Genomic DNA, 12278 nt, shown 5'->3' with positions numbered 1-12278 from the left:
GGCACTACATTGATCTTCATTTTTCACCCTCCACTTTCTCTTTGCAAGTGAGTAAAGGAGCAAATGTTTCAGAGGTTGAGATTAACAGGCATGATACCATCTTTAGTCCAAGCCAGTAGTCGTGCAGAAAATGTAAAACTGAGAAATTTGTTGGAGAAAACCGGGTGAGGATGTAGGTCATCTCTGCCGATGAGCCCCAGCTTTGGAGGACCTGCAGGGGTTACCTGCACACCCCAGACAACTATGCAGCATTATGGATTCTGTAGCGACCAGCAGCCACGACAGACCCCACACGTTGTGTCTGACTGTCGCCTTGCTGGCCTGGAGGAGCAAGCAGGCCTGCAGCAACTTTTTCAGCTGCTCTGAGTCCAAAGCCAGGCATGTGTGCAGCTCCATGGCAAAGGGCACCGCCTCCTATTTCATCAGTGTTGCCAAGGTTGGCAGAGAGGGACTGATTTATGTTCCCGTTTGTCATTCTGCCCCACTTCGGGTCTAGCTTTGTTCCTGGCGGCCAGTCCTGCTAACCTACGATGACTTCAGGTCCAGATGCAGAGGAAATAGGCTTCCCCTTCCTCAACAACACCTACAACCGTGAAAAATCACGTCCCCATCGTAAATCCTTTATTCCATCTCACCCAGCGTGGTTCTCTTTCTCTGCTTGGACACTAACTGATACAATACGCTTGAGTGTTAAGTAACAGATAAGGGTTAGTGGTGGCCTCTGGGGAGAGAGGGAGGGAGGAAAGAGAACGACTTGGCTGTAGTTCACCAAGGTCTTCAGTGTTATTTATGTAATAAAATATAAATTTGTTCAAAATGTATCTGTTATAGTAAATTATAAAATGGTCTTATACTCAGTTATAAAATTATATATAATAAATTACAAACTGTACATTCATCAAGCTGGTGGCTGAGTACACAATGATTGAATGAACAAATGTGTGTCACTGGGCAAGTGATTCAACATCTCTTCTTTTCAATTTCTTCATCTGCAAAATAATAGGATTAAATTATATTTATGTGCCTAGTCTAGGTCTCAAAATCCTCGAGCTTCATCAGTACAACCTGTTGATTGACAACATATCAGGAAATAAAATACCAGTTCTCAAATATTTGAGGACCATCCTGGAAGATGGTGATCTGTTTTAACCTATGTTACTTTGGGGTTATATTCAATATGAGAAATAATTTCCCACCAGTTGAAGCTGAGCACCAAAAGAAGAAGATGACTTTGGAGGTAATGTGTTTGTTCTTCCAGGAACAATGCAGGCAAAAGAGAGACCATTATTTATTGTGGGGGCTACTGAAGAACTTACCATCTTGGGAGAATGACCAAGCTGGATGGCCTCTAACAACTCCCTGAACTTGAACTGGCTATGTTTTTTGTATAAATATTTTTCATTTAAACCATTAGCTTAGGTGGTTACAAGAGAATAGTCCTGGCCCAATTACTTTTTTTTCAACTATACAGATACAGCATTACAGTTCGTAATAGTTGATCAGGGCATAATTTCTTGCTTGTTAATTTGAACATGTAGCCAGGAATAAATAGCACACAGTATGTGTAATGCAATCTTAAAAGCATTTTACTGGAACAATTCTTAGACCTCATACAAGGAAATGAAAAAATAAGAAATGTAAATGAATGTGATGTCAGACTGATGAGGCAAGTCTCTAGAGATCCTGGGGAGTTAGAATGGATTTTAAAATTCATTATGATTGAATTATAAAATAAATGAAAACCAGCAGGGTTAAATATGAGGTTGATGGAAGCAGGAAAAGAAAGCATTTTGGATACCCATGACAGGGAGCAAGTTCATCCTCACCTCTGGGGCAAGGAGATGTTGTCTTCCAGGCTCTTCTCTTTCAGTGTTTGCTCTCCGCCAGGCACTGTTCTGGTCACTTGAAATATAAAGATCAAGAAAACACTGTATCAACCACTTAGAAGCTCATGCTTTCAAGGGAGGGGCGGATATATACGACTGAGCCCGTGTAATGACAGTAACTCTGTAATAGCTAAAACCACCTGAGCACTAACCACGTGCCAGATATTTTTCTAAACACTTTACATAGATTAACTCACGCCAACCCCGTGAGGTAGATACTGTTACAGGGTCCATTTTACACCTACTGAAAGTGAGGCACAGATGGGTTAAGTAGCTTCCTCAGGTCACACAGCTTCCTAGTGTCAGAGCCAAGATTCAGACCCCAGGAGCTCCAGATCAGAGTCTGTGCTTCTGATGGTATACCTTATTGCCTCTCTCAGTATGATGATATTTCAGGGCTAAGAAGTCTAGAGATTGTTACTTTAAAGATCTGTATATTAAAACATGCACATAATTGAAAATAGACAGTCATCATAGCATTTGATTTTTCACTTAATAACTCTTGACTAGAGGAAGCTACGTACCCACTGGATCAGAAGCTCTGGGGATTCTGAGACATCTAAACCCAAATCCATGCCTTCCAGGTGCTCACAAGAAGGAGTTATTAAAATACCCAAAGGTATAACAGACAGGGTCATGAGGGTTGTGAGGATGTTGGAGAAAAGGGTAGCTGCCTGGGTGAATGGGAGCATGGGAGAAAACTGCTGGGTGGAAAAGGGAGATGGGCTTCCTTGTAAAGGAACCATCACAGGCAACAACACATGAAGGAAGGACTAGCTTATTTGAGGAGTAACAAGAAGTAACAGGGGCATAGGATGCAGAAAGGGAAGTGGCAAGGAAGGCAGTTGTGATGGGAAAATGGAACCAGCTTGGAAAAGGTCTGGATGACAGGCAGAGGCTATTGAGCTTTGTGCTTGGGACCACTGAAAGCCAGCAGAAGGAAGAACTGACAGACTTAATTCAGTTTCTAGGTAGGTAACTGCTGGCGACATGGAGGAGAAGTTTGAACTGGGAAAAAAAAATGCTAGTGATAGAAAGTCAAGTTAGAAAGTTATTGGAATAGTCCAGATCATAGGTGACAGTGTCTATAATTTTGAAATGTGAATCAACAACATTTATTTAAAAATGATAAATGTCCAGTAGATTGTGAAAGATCCAATATTAACTACACCTCTCAAGAAAGTGAATGGTGAGCTTTGAATGAAGCTGTGGGCAGTAAGGAATCAAGGTGAACATTCTGGGATGGGAGAACGGGGACATTTTTGAGGTTTCTAGAGTGGGAGAATGGCCATCTTTGGGTACCACTTACCAGGAGAGAGGAAACATAGTCCCACTTTACATTAAAGGTTCCACTTCTGTAGGTTTCTTTCTCTGAGATTCCAGTGCTTTTCAGCTGCCTTTAAGGTCTTTTCTGGCCCTACAATGTAGGGGCTGTAATAACATAAGCAAAAAATTTAAAAAAAAAATGCAAAACTAAGTAGGACTGTTGATGTAAAGAAAAGGATATGGTTAAGTAATTTAAAAGTCAGATTCAACTGACCTTGGGCACCAATGGGAAATAATGGAAAATGTACAGGAAACAATCCAGTGTACTTTCAAGGTTTCTGACTTAGACGAGCATGAAGATGGTAGAATCATTCATCTAAATAAGAATTAGTTGAAAGCAGCTTTGGAGTGGGGAGACAAATACTGAGTGTTCACTGAGGTCACAGTGACCTTGAGATATTTATGGAGCACCATGGTATCTAAGAGACAGAAATACAAACAACAGAGACATAAATTGAGAAATATAAATTGGGAGAATTTAGGTGGTTCCTGAAATTATCGGCTTGGATCAAGTCAACCAAGGACAGTCTAACAGTGAGATGTTGGAGATACAAATCCTAAGGAATATGGTAATTGACAAAATTGCTACAAAAAGCAGAATCTGCGAAGATTAAGAAGTGCGCAGTGATGTAGGGAAAAAATAGGAATAAGGAAGCCAAGGGAAGAGAAGAGTTTCAAGGAGGAAGGAAAAGCAAGCACTGCAGGATGCTTTGAAGCATCCAGCAGGAACGACAGAACGGGCTTGTTGGGTGTCAGTTGTCCTGGGTTTTCCGATGCCTTCTACAGGCACAGTTGCAGAGGAGCAGTGAAAAGGGAAACACTGAGATACTAGCTTGGGTCTGGAAGAAAACTGCCCATGATAAATTGTAACCTCAAGGGGAGATGATTCTTTCAACAATTTCAGTTAAGGAAGGAGTTAAGGGGAGAACTGGAATGGTTCAAGCCGGGTATGGGATTCAGTTTACAGGAGAATAATAGACGCACTGCTTGGAAGTCAAAATGACTTTGTCCCTTTTCTCCTTGAGGCTCTGTTTGTAAAGCGCTCTTTCTTCTGTGCTTAAGGAAGAAATTCCTAAAGTAAAGCTTTCTGGAGAAATTTACGTGAAACCCAACAATCATCATTTCAATAAATGTAAATTAATATAAAATATCTTCTCACTGATTTCTATGTGATTAAATTTGCTGAAATCCTAAAATTATGTTTACTTGTATTTAGTCAGCATATTTTGAACTGCTTTATCGATATGAAATTCTGTTCAGAATATTGTTAAATTAAATACCCAGGAACACAATAATAATAACCAAACCTAATTTTTTTGAGCATTTCCAGTAGTCTGGACCCTATTCTAATGGCATTTATTTCATTCACCTTTACCTCTCTGCCCAAGAATCTGTGAGGTAGGTCCTGTTTTTATCTCCATTTCACAGACACACGTAGGAAGGCTCCCGTCCCAACACCACGCACTCACTAAGTGGTGGATCTGGGCTCCAACGCAGGCAGCACAGAGCCCACGCTTCTAACCATCACGCCATCTTGACTCGCAAATTGTACCTGTCATTACGTATAAAGACACATCTCAGGCAGTAGTGTCTTGTTCTCCGATTTCTGTCTTCACTAACTTGCAGGAGCTTATTTCTCCCTCCAGAACTCCAGTTAAATAATAAGAAAGGATAGCTAAGTCATTCATGTAATTACATCAGCATTCAGACAAATTCAAACTTGGATATGTTTACCCCTCTGTTTAAGACGGTTCCTTAGCTCCTCCAGCTCACTCTCCAGCTGGGAACAGAGGAGGGATCCTGGCACGAAGAGGTCATGACCATCAGGCCACTGGGCAGAGTAGGTAATTGGGAGATTTTTAAAATAATTTCTGGTTGTCAAAGTTAGAGCTGAGATCCAGGGGAAAGCAAAATTTATTTCCCGTGAAAACCACTCAAGACACTGATACAAAAACTACTGTGCAGAACAAAACTCTTCAGACTTGGGATCCAAGTGTTGAGAATGTTTCAACAATAAGAATGAAACAAAGGGGCAGCTACTTCCCTCTCAGATCTTGTTAATGGTCACCGTTAGCAGCATGATTGCACAGATTTTTTTTTTCCTTAGCAACACAAAATAACGTAAAGTTTTAAAATAAATGAAAAAACACAAAGATGAAATTTTCCAGTGGAACTGGAAGACTATACAGAAAAAACTGATGTATGGGTATTACAATAGGCGAGGGGTTCCATGGCTTTCTGAGCTCCCCATAATTCTACATGGATAGTGTGCTAAGAATATGGGTGTCCCTAACATCACCCATAGATATGCTACTTCAAGTAATTCATAAACCTGACATCAAACTAGCCTTGAACAAGATCTAATGTAAATACCCATTAGAGCCTTCTCTCATTGAGCGTTTAGAAATTAGTACACAGAGAAAAACATTTAATATTTTACAATATACCTGCTAGGTGTGCCTTCTCAAGAAAACATGTGGAGACAAAGCTAAAGGCAGTCATTGAGAAAAGGAAAATAGTACTTTTTATAAGCCTTTAGATGTCTGAATGTGCACTAAGGTTTTACATATTCTGTCTCAGTATTCCTCACTACATTGCTCTCTCTCTGGAAGTTTCTAATCATCTCCAATTTGGAAAGAAATTAAGGTTCAGAGTTAAATGACTAATCCAAGTTCACTGAGCAAGCAAGTAGCAGAAATGAGATTGGAACCCAATTCTGATTTCAAAATTCCTTCCACTTCAAATGTTCCCTCTGAGAATAATAAAAACCATAATCTTTCAAAATTTGGATATAATAGAAAGGTAGAAATTAAATAATAGATTTTAAATAGCAAAAGTTGAACTCAGATTTATAATAAGTGGATAATAATAGATTTCACTAATGCTCTTGGTTTACATTAAAAAGTGAAACAAGCCAAAGAATAAAAACTAATTTGTATTTAGAAATATCATTTACCCAGTAAAAGCCCACGCGAACCACAGCATAATTTTTAAAAGTGTCACTAATTTCCAAAAGGCCATCTTATCCCAGAGTTTCATTTACACTGGAAAAAATTTTAATATAAGTCCTACCTAATGACATAGCATTCACTGATTATTACACCGGTGGGATTTCTAGGTAAAATTATTGTGAAACTAATTCTATTTCTGTCAGTATATATTTAACATAAGGTGGACAAACTGCATTTTCAATGAAAATTGTGTATAAGCTAAGATTGTATAATCCAAGTAACAAAATCCTAACTTAAATTAGTTTAAACCAAAAAGTGAAATGTGTTAGCTCACATAATACAAAAGATAAGAAATCATTTAAAGCAGGATAGGTCCAGGGGCTCAAAAAATATCACCCAGAACTTTATTCTTAAGCCTTTCTCCATTCTGCCCTGCTTGATCCTCAGTATCCCCTTGAAACCCTCCTGATAGCATTACTGGTTTCTATAGATACAGACTTCACAACCTCATCTCCTATTATTGTGGTGAAAAGTGATGGTCTCTAATAGTTTCCATAGAGAAGAGACAAAAGCCCCAAATTATTGTACATTTCATTAGCTCTCGCGGGACTTGCGGACTCCTGATGATCAGGGGGATGAAATACAAGTATTGACATAAGCCTCCAGGCTTGCTACTCTGTAACTAGGAGTAGACATCCCGCTCAAAATGCATGGGCTCAGAATTAATAAGGGCTGGTACCTCAAAGGAGAGCTCAGGATACAACTAAAATGGGAAAAGGGTATTTGGAGTCCTCCAAATTATAGATGTCCAGTACAGACTGAAAGATTTCTGGGCAGGACAATAACAGGAATACAGGTAATCTCACAAGTTGCAATAATACCCATAACAACAATAAAATGAATAATTATATTGGGTAACAGGCATTGATTGACTACTAAGTCAAAGCTGAGGGCTTTACATGTTTTGTTCGATTGAAACCTCATAACTACCTATGGAGTATATCTATATTTTACAGATGGGGACGTTGCAGCCCAGAATATTTAAGTAATTTTTCCAATTAAAAAAAAGAAAAGGATGAAAGCCTGAATCACTTCTGTAAACTATGGAAGGGTGCCATCTAGAGGACAGAAAATTTGGAGGGAAATTGCTAGATAGAACACAGATAAGGCTAGATTCATTCAACAAATATTTACTGAGCATTTACTATAAGTAACTATTGGGGTGAGCACTGGAGACACTGTGTTGTAAGGAAGAAAAGCCAACTGTGGCTCCAGCCTGCAAACAGTGTGCTCAATCTAAACTTCTCATGGCACCTTAACCCACCAAAGCTCTCCTGCCTCAGGGCCTTTATACATGCTGTTCTTGCTACTTTCCCTCTACCTGTAAGTCTCCTCTCTTCACATACCCTCTCATCCTTAATATGCGTAGTCCATCATTGTATCATCTAACACCTAAACTCACTGTTCTCTGTCAACTTGCAGATTAGTAGCACCATAAATTGAAGGTTAAAAATCCCAGCTGGGCTCTCAATGGGAGAGCCATTCAGGTCATACCAAGTCTTTCTAGAGCTCAGTTTCTCTTTCGGCCATTGTAATTTCAAACCTTAGCAGTCTCCTCAAATCTTTGACTCTACTACCTTCCCTTCCTCTCAGCAATCGACCTCATCTACCTCTTTACAAGAAAATAAAAATTATTAGACAGGAACTTTCTCACATATACTCCTAAGCCTAACCCTTGCCCCATCTAAAGTGGTGGGTCCTCAGAATCTTACTTTTACCATAAAACTTCCCCTTGAGTCCGCTTGAAAAGACTCGAATTGGACCAATCTGGTTCATGATCTTGAGAAATTAGAATTGAAACTAAAGAATTGAATATTCAGTTTTGCATGCCTTCGTCTGAATGGAGGAGATGCAGAAATGTGAATGAGGTGCTGTGGCCACTTTCTGCCCAAAGTACATGGGATAGATTGAGCCAGTATGCATGGACAGAGAAGAAGGTGGTGAAAATTTAGAAACAGAGATGAGAAAGAAAAACAAGTTACTGAATGTGTTTCCTAAGATTTTTCACTTCTCGGTTTGAGGCTCTTTCTAAATTTCAGCTATATGCCTTCATTTCCTTGGAGGCATCCCTGTAATCTTATAGTTAGGCTTGTCATGCTAGTTTGGGTTGGTTTCTGCCACTTCTACTAAAAATCACAAATACAAAGAATTTACTTTGTAACTGTTTCTGAAACTTTTTCCTTTCTCCCCATATCCACTGCCAGATTCTGGTCCAAGCCATCACCATCTCTTAGCTGGACAACTGCAATGGCCTTCTGACTGTCTCCCTGCATGCTCTCTTGTTCCATCCAGTCAACTTTCTAGTTGGATCATTTGTAGATCATTTCATTTTTTAAGCTTTTAATGGCTTCCCTTTGTTAAAAAGCAAAAGCTTAACACAGACTGAACAGACACACGTTATCTAGTTCCTAACTATACGGACAGCCTCGTTTTACAATAGCTTTCCCATTGTTCATCATCCATTAGCAGACCCTAGAACTCACCAAGTGTGCCCTGCCTGGAGCCTTTATCATTCTACTCCCTCTGCCTGACACACCTTTTCACTTTTCCAACTGGCTAAGTCTACTCATCTTTCAGATCTTGCATTAAATAACACAATTATAATCGTTTTTATTTTTTAAAAATCTGACTCCCCCTAATTAGACTGTAAGATTAATAGGCTAGTGGCCATGTTTTCATCATCACTGTATTCACAGTATCTGGAACATGGTAAGAAAAAAAAATTGACAGATGTTTGTTAAATAAAGGCGTGAATCAAGTACAGATCAATACACTACTTACATGCATAGGAATCTCATAAGGAGACAATACTGAAGAAACAATAAAATAAATGAAAGAGTAGAAGAAAGTTTACAGAGATGAAGTAAGTCTGAACAGACAGAAAAGTTCTTTAAAAATATAAAGCATAGAGACCAATAGTTTGATATTGCATCCAGGCCGACTGAAGAAAAAATAATTTACCTTCCAGTGAAGAAAAATATGACTTGTCTCAGTAGTATCTGCTTTCAAAGCCAAGAGACAATGAATTAACGTCTATAAATATCTAAGAGAGAATAATCTACAAATGACCTTCTAGTCAACTCTGGCAGCGTAGTGGGTATGAGTATAGACTCTGAAACAAAATTGTTCGGGTTCACACCCTGACTCCACCACTTACCAGATGTTTCACCTTCAGCAAGTTACTTAAGCTTTCTGTCCTTCAGTTATACCCTCTTCAGAAGAGGGACAATGGTAAGAGTTCTCTCACAGAAGAATGACACGGGTCAATTTACAGTTAGCACCTGCAACAGCTCTGCCTTAAATATAAGTTATTATCGAAACTGAAAGTTTTGTTACGCAGGAATTCTGTGTCCAGTCAAGTTGCTCTTCAGCTGTAAAGGACATCGTCACGTGCAAAGTTTCTTAGCAAGCAGACAACTCACTTATCCCTCCTGGAAAACTAAGACATCAATAGAAGTGAAAAATGCAAAAAAGAGGGAAATCAAGGCATAAAAGAGTTAAAAGTCACGTTACACATATCATCAAAGACAATGTGTAATGATCATAGCTTAATGCAAATGTCATAATTTACTCTTATAATAAAAGTGTGTAATATAAAAATGTCAATAAACAAAACTGATAACTAGAAAAAAGATATATTCCCAATCTCATTAGGGGAAAATAAATAATATTCACTTTTTAGCTACATAATTAATATAAAATAGGCATTTTCATTTCAAGATAATGACTAATAAAAGTGAGTTATCTACCCCCTAAATCACTTGAGGAAAAAGCTGAGGTTATCACAAACAAACAAAGAGAAACAAGAAAAAGAAGAATAAAGCAAGATAGCACAAATATTATAGAACACAAAACAAGATAAGAGACACAAGAAAAAAATCTTGTCAGTTTTGACAATAAACATAAATGTATGAATCTCACCTATTAAAATATTGAATCAATGAAAATAATTAACTCTAATATCATTACTCTGTGCTACTTTAAATACAAAAGAACACAGGAAATTTCATTGTTAATCATTTATACTACAGTTTTAAAAAATGAAAAAAAACAACAGAAGTTTAAAATTCAATGAATCATCAAAGATACATCAGAAAAACAAGAAGAAAAATTAAGTGGGAGTTGAAATATTTATATCAGACAAAATAGAAAGAAAGGGAAAATTACATAAGGATACAGTAGGAAATATGTTATATAGAAATATATAGATAGGAATTTATAATTGATCTGAAAGAGTTTAATAATATAAGTACAATGTTAATTATCATTTTAATAATGTTGATTAAATACATATACATATGTACTATATTATAATCATGGAAAATAATCTTTCTTGAATTCCAGAAAACATTTACAAAAATTACATGTTCCCTTTCAAACTTTGGAGAAACAGATGATTCCCAGGCAAAATCAACTCTTCCAACATGGAAGCAACCTAAGTGACCATCAACAGATGACTAGATAAAGATGTGGTGTGTGTGTATATATATATGTACACACACACACACACACACACACACACACACACACACACACACACAATGGAATATTATTCAGCCATTAAAAAGAGAGTGAAATAATGCCATTTGCAGCAACATGGATGGACTTAGGGATTATCATACAGTAAGTGAAGTAAGTCAGACAAAGGAAAACAAATAACATATGATACCATTTATATGTGGCATCTCAAATATGATACAAAGGAACTTATTTACAAAACAGAAGCAGACTCACAGACATAGAAAACAAACTTACGGTTACCTGTGGGGAAAGGGGATGGTGGGAGGGATAAATTAGGAGTTTGGGATTAACAGATACACACTACTACATATAAAATAGCTATAGCATGGGACTTACGTTCAATAGCTTATAATAACCTATAATGGAAAAGAATCTGAAAAAGAATATATATATATGTGTGTGTAACTGAGTCACTTTGCTGTACACCTGTAACACTATAAATCAACTATACCTCAATAAAAAAAGAAAAAAAGAGATAAACTTTTCCAATACAAGGGAGGAGAGTTTTTAACTCATTTTTATAAACTAACATCAAATCCTAACAAAGATTAAAAAGAAAAAAACCATAAACTCATTTTATTTATGTATATAAACACACAAATCATAAATAAAACTAACAAATTAACCCAGCAATTTACACCATAACCAAATCAGCCTTTTCTGAAAACACCAGGATGATTTCATATTAAGAAATTTATTCGTATAAAATACAATATAAATAATTTAATAAAAACTCTGCATAATAAAATGTCAAAAATGCATTCAGTGAAACTTAATAAACATTATTGATTTTAAAAGTTTTCTTCAAACTGATAGCTAACAGGACCTTTATTGGTAAAATGCTAGAGGAATTACCAAGAAAGTCAGGAAGGAGACAAGGACATCTGCTGTTATCCCAATAATTAACATTATTTTAGAAGTTTGGAGCAATGCAATAAAACAAGAAAGAGAAATGACAAATGAAATGTCCAAAAAATATCAGATACAATTAATTAGTATTTGCAGCTAGTCTAATTATCTGACTAAAACTACAATATACTTAAATGTATGAAAGAAATTAGAACTAATGATACATTTTAGTAAAATCATGTCAAATATGCAACAAATAATGTGTTAGAAATATTGTCAAAATAGTAGCCACAACAAAATACTTTAAACAAATTTAACAAGCCAAAAGTGGTTTTTATGAGGAAAATGTTGACCTTGCAAAAGGGATTAAAAAAAGAAATTAAATAATATTGTGTTCTTGGGTGGAGAATAAAACAAATACAACAATAAAAGTAGTTAACTTTATTTTTTTGAGTGCTTCCCACAAGCCAGACTCTCCTAAACACTTGTAAGTATTACCTCATTTAATCCTCATAAAACTCCCTTGAGGCAGTTCAATAATTATTTCCATTTTTAAAACAAGTAAACACTTCTTTTTCTCCCAGCGAACACAAAACATTCACCAAAATAGCTCATATTCTGAGGGATAAAACTCAAACCTTACCAATTTTGTGACCAAAACAGAACTGAACTACAAAGAAATAAC

Source organism: Camelus dromedarius, chromosome 20 (genome assembly GCF_036321535.1).
Source record: "Camelus dromedarius isolate mCamDro1 chromosome 20, mCamDro1.pat, whole genome shotgun sequence".
NCBI classification, from domain to species: Eukaryota; Metazoa; Chordata; class Mammalia; order Artiodactyla; family Camelidae; genus Camelus; species Camelus dromedarius.
The sequence above is the reverse complement of the archived record's forward strand: the minus strand, read 5'-3'. Positions refer to the sequence as shown.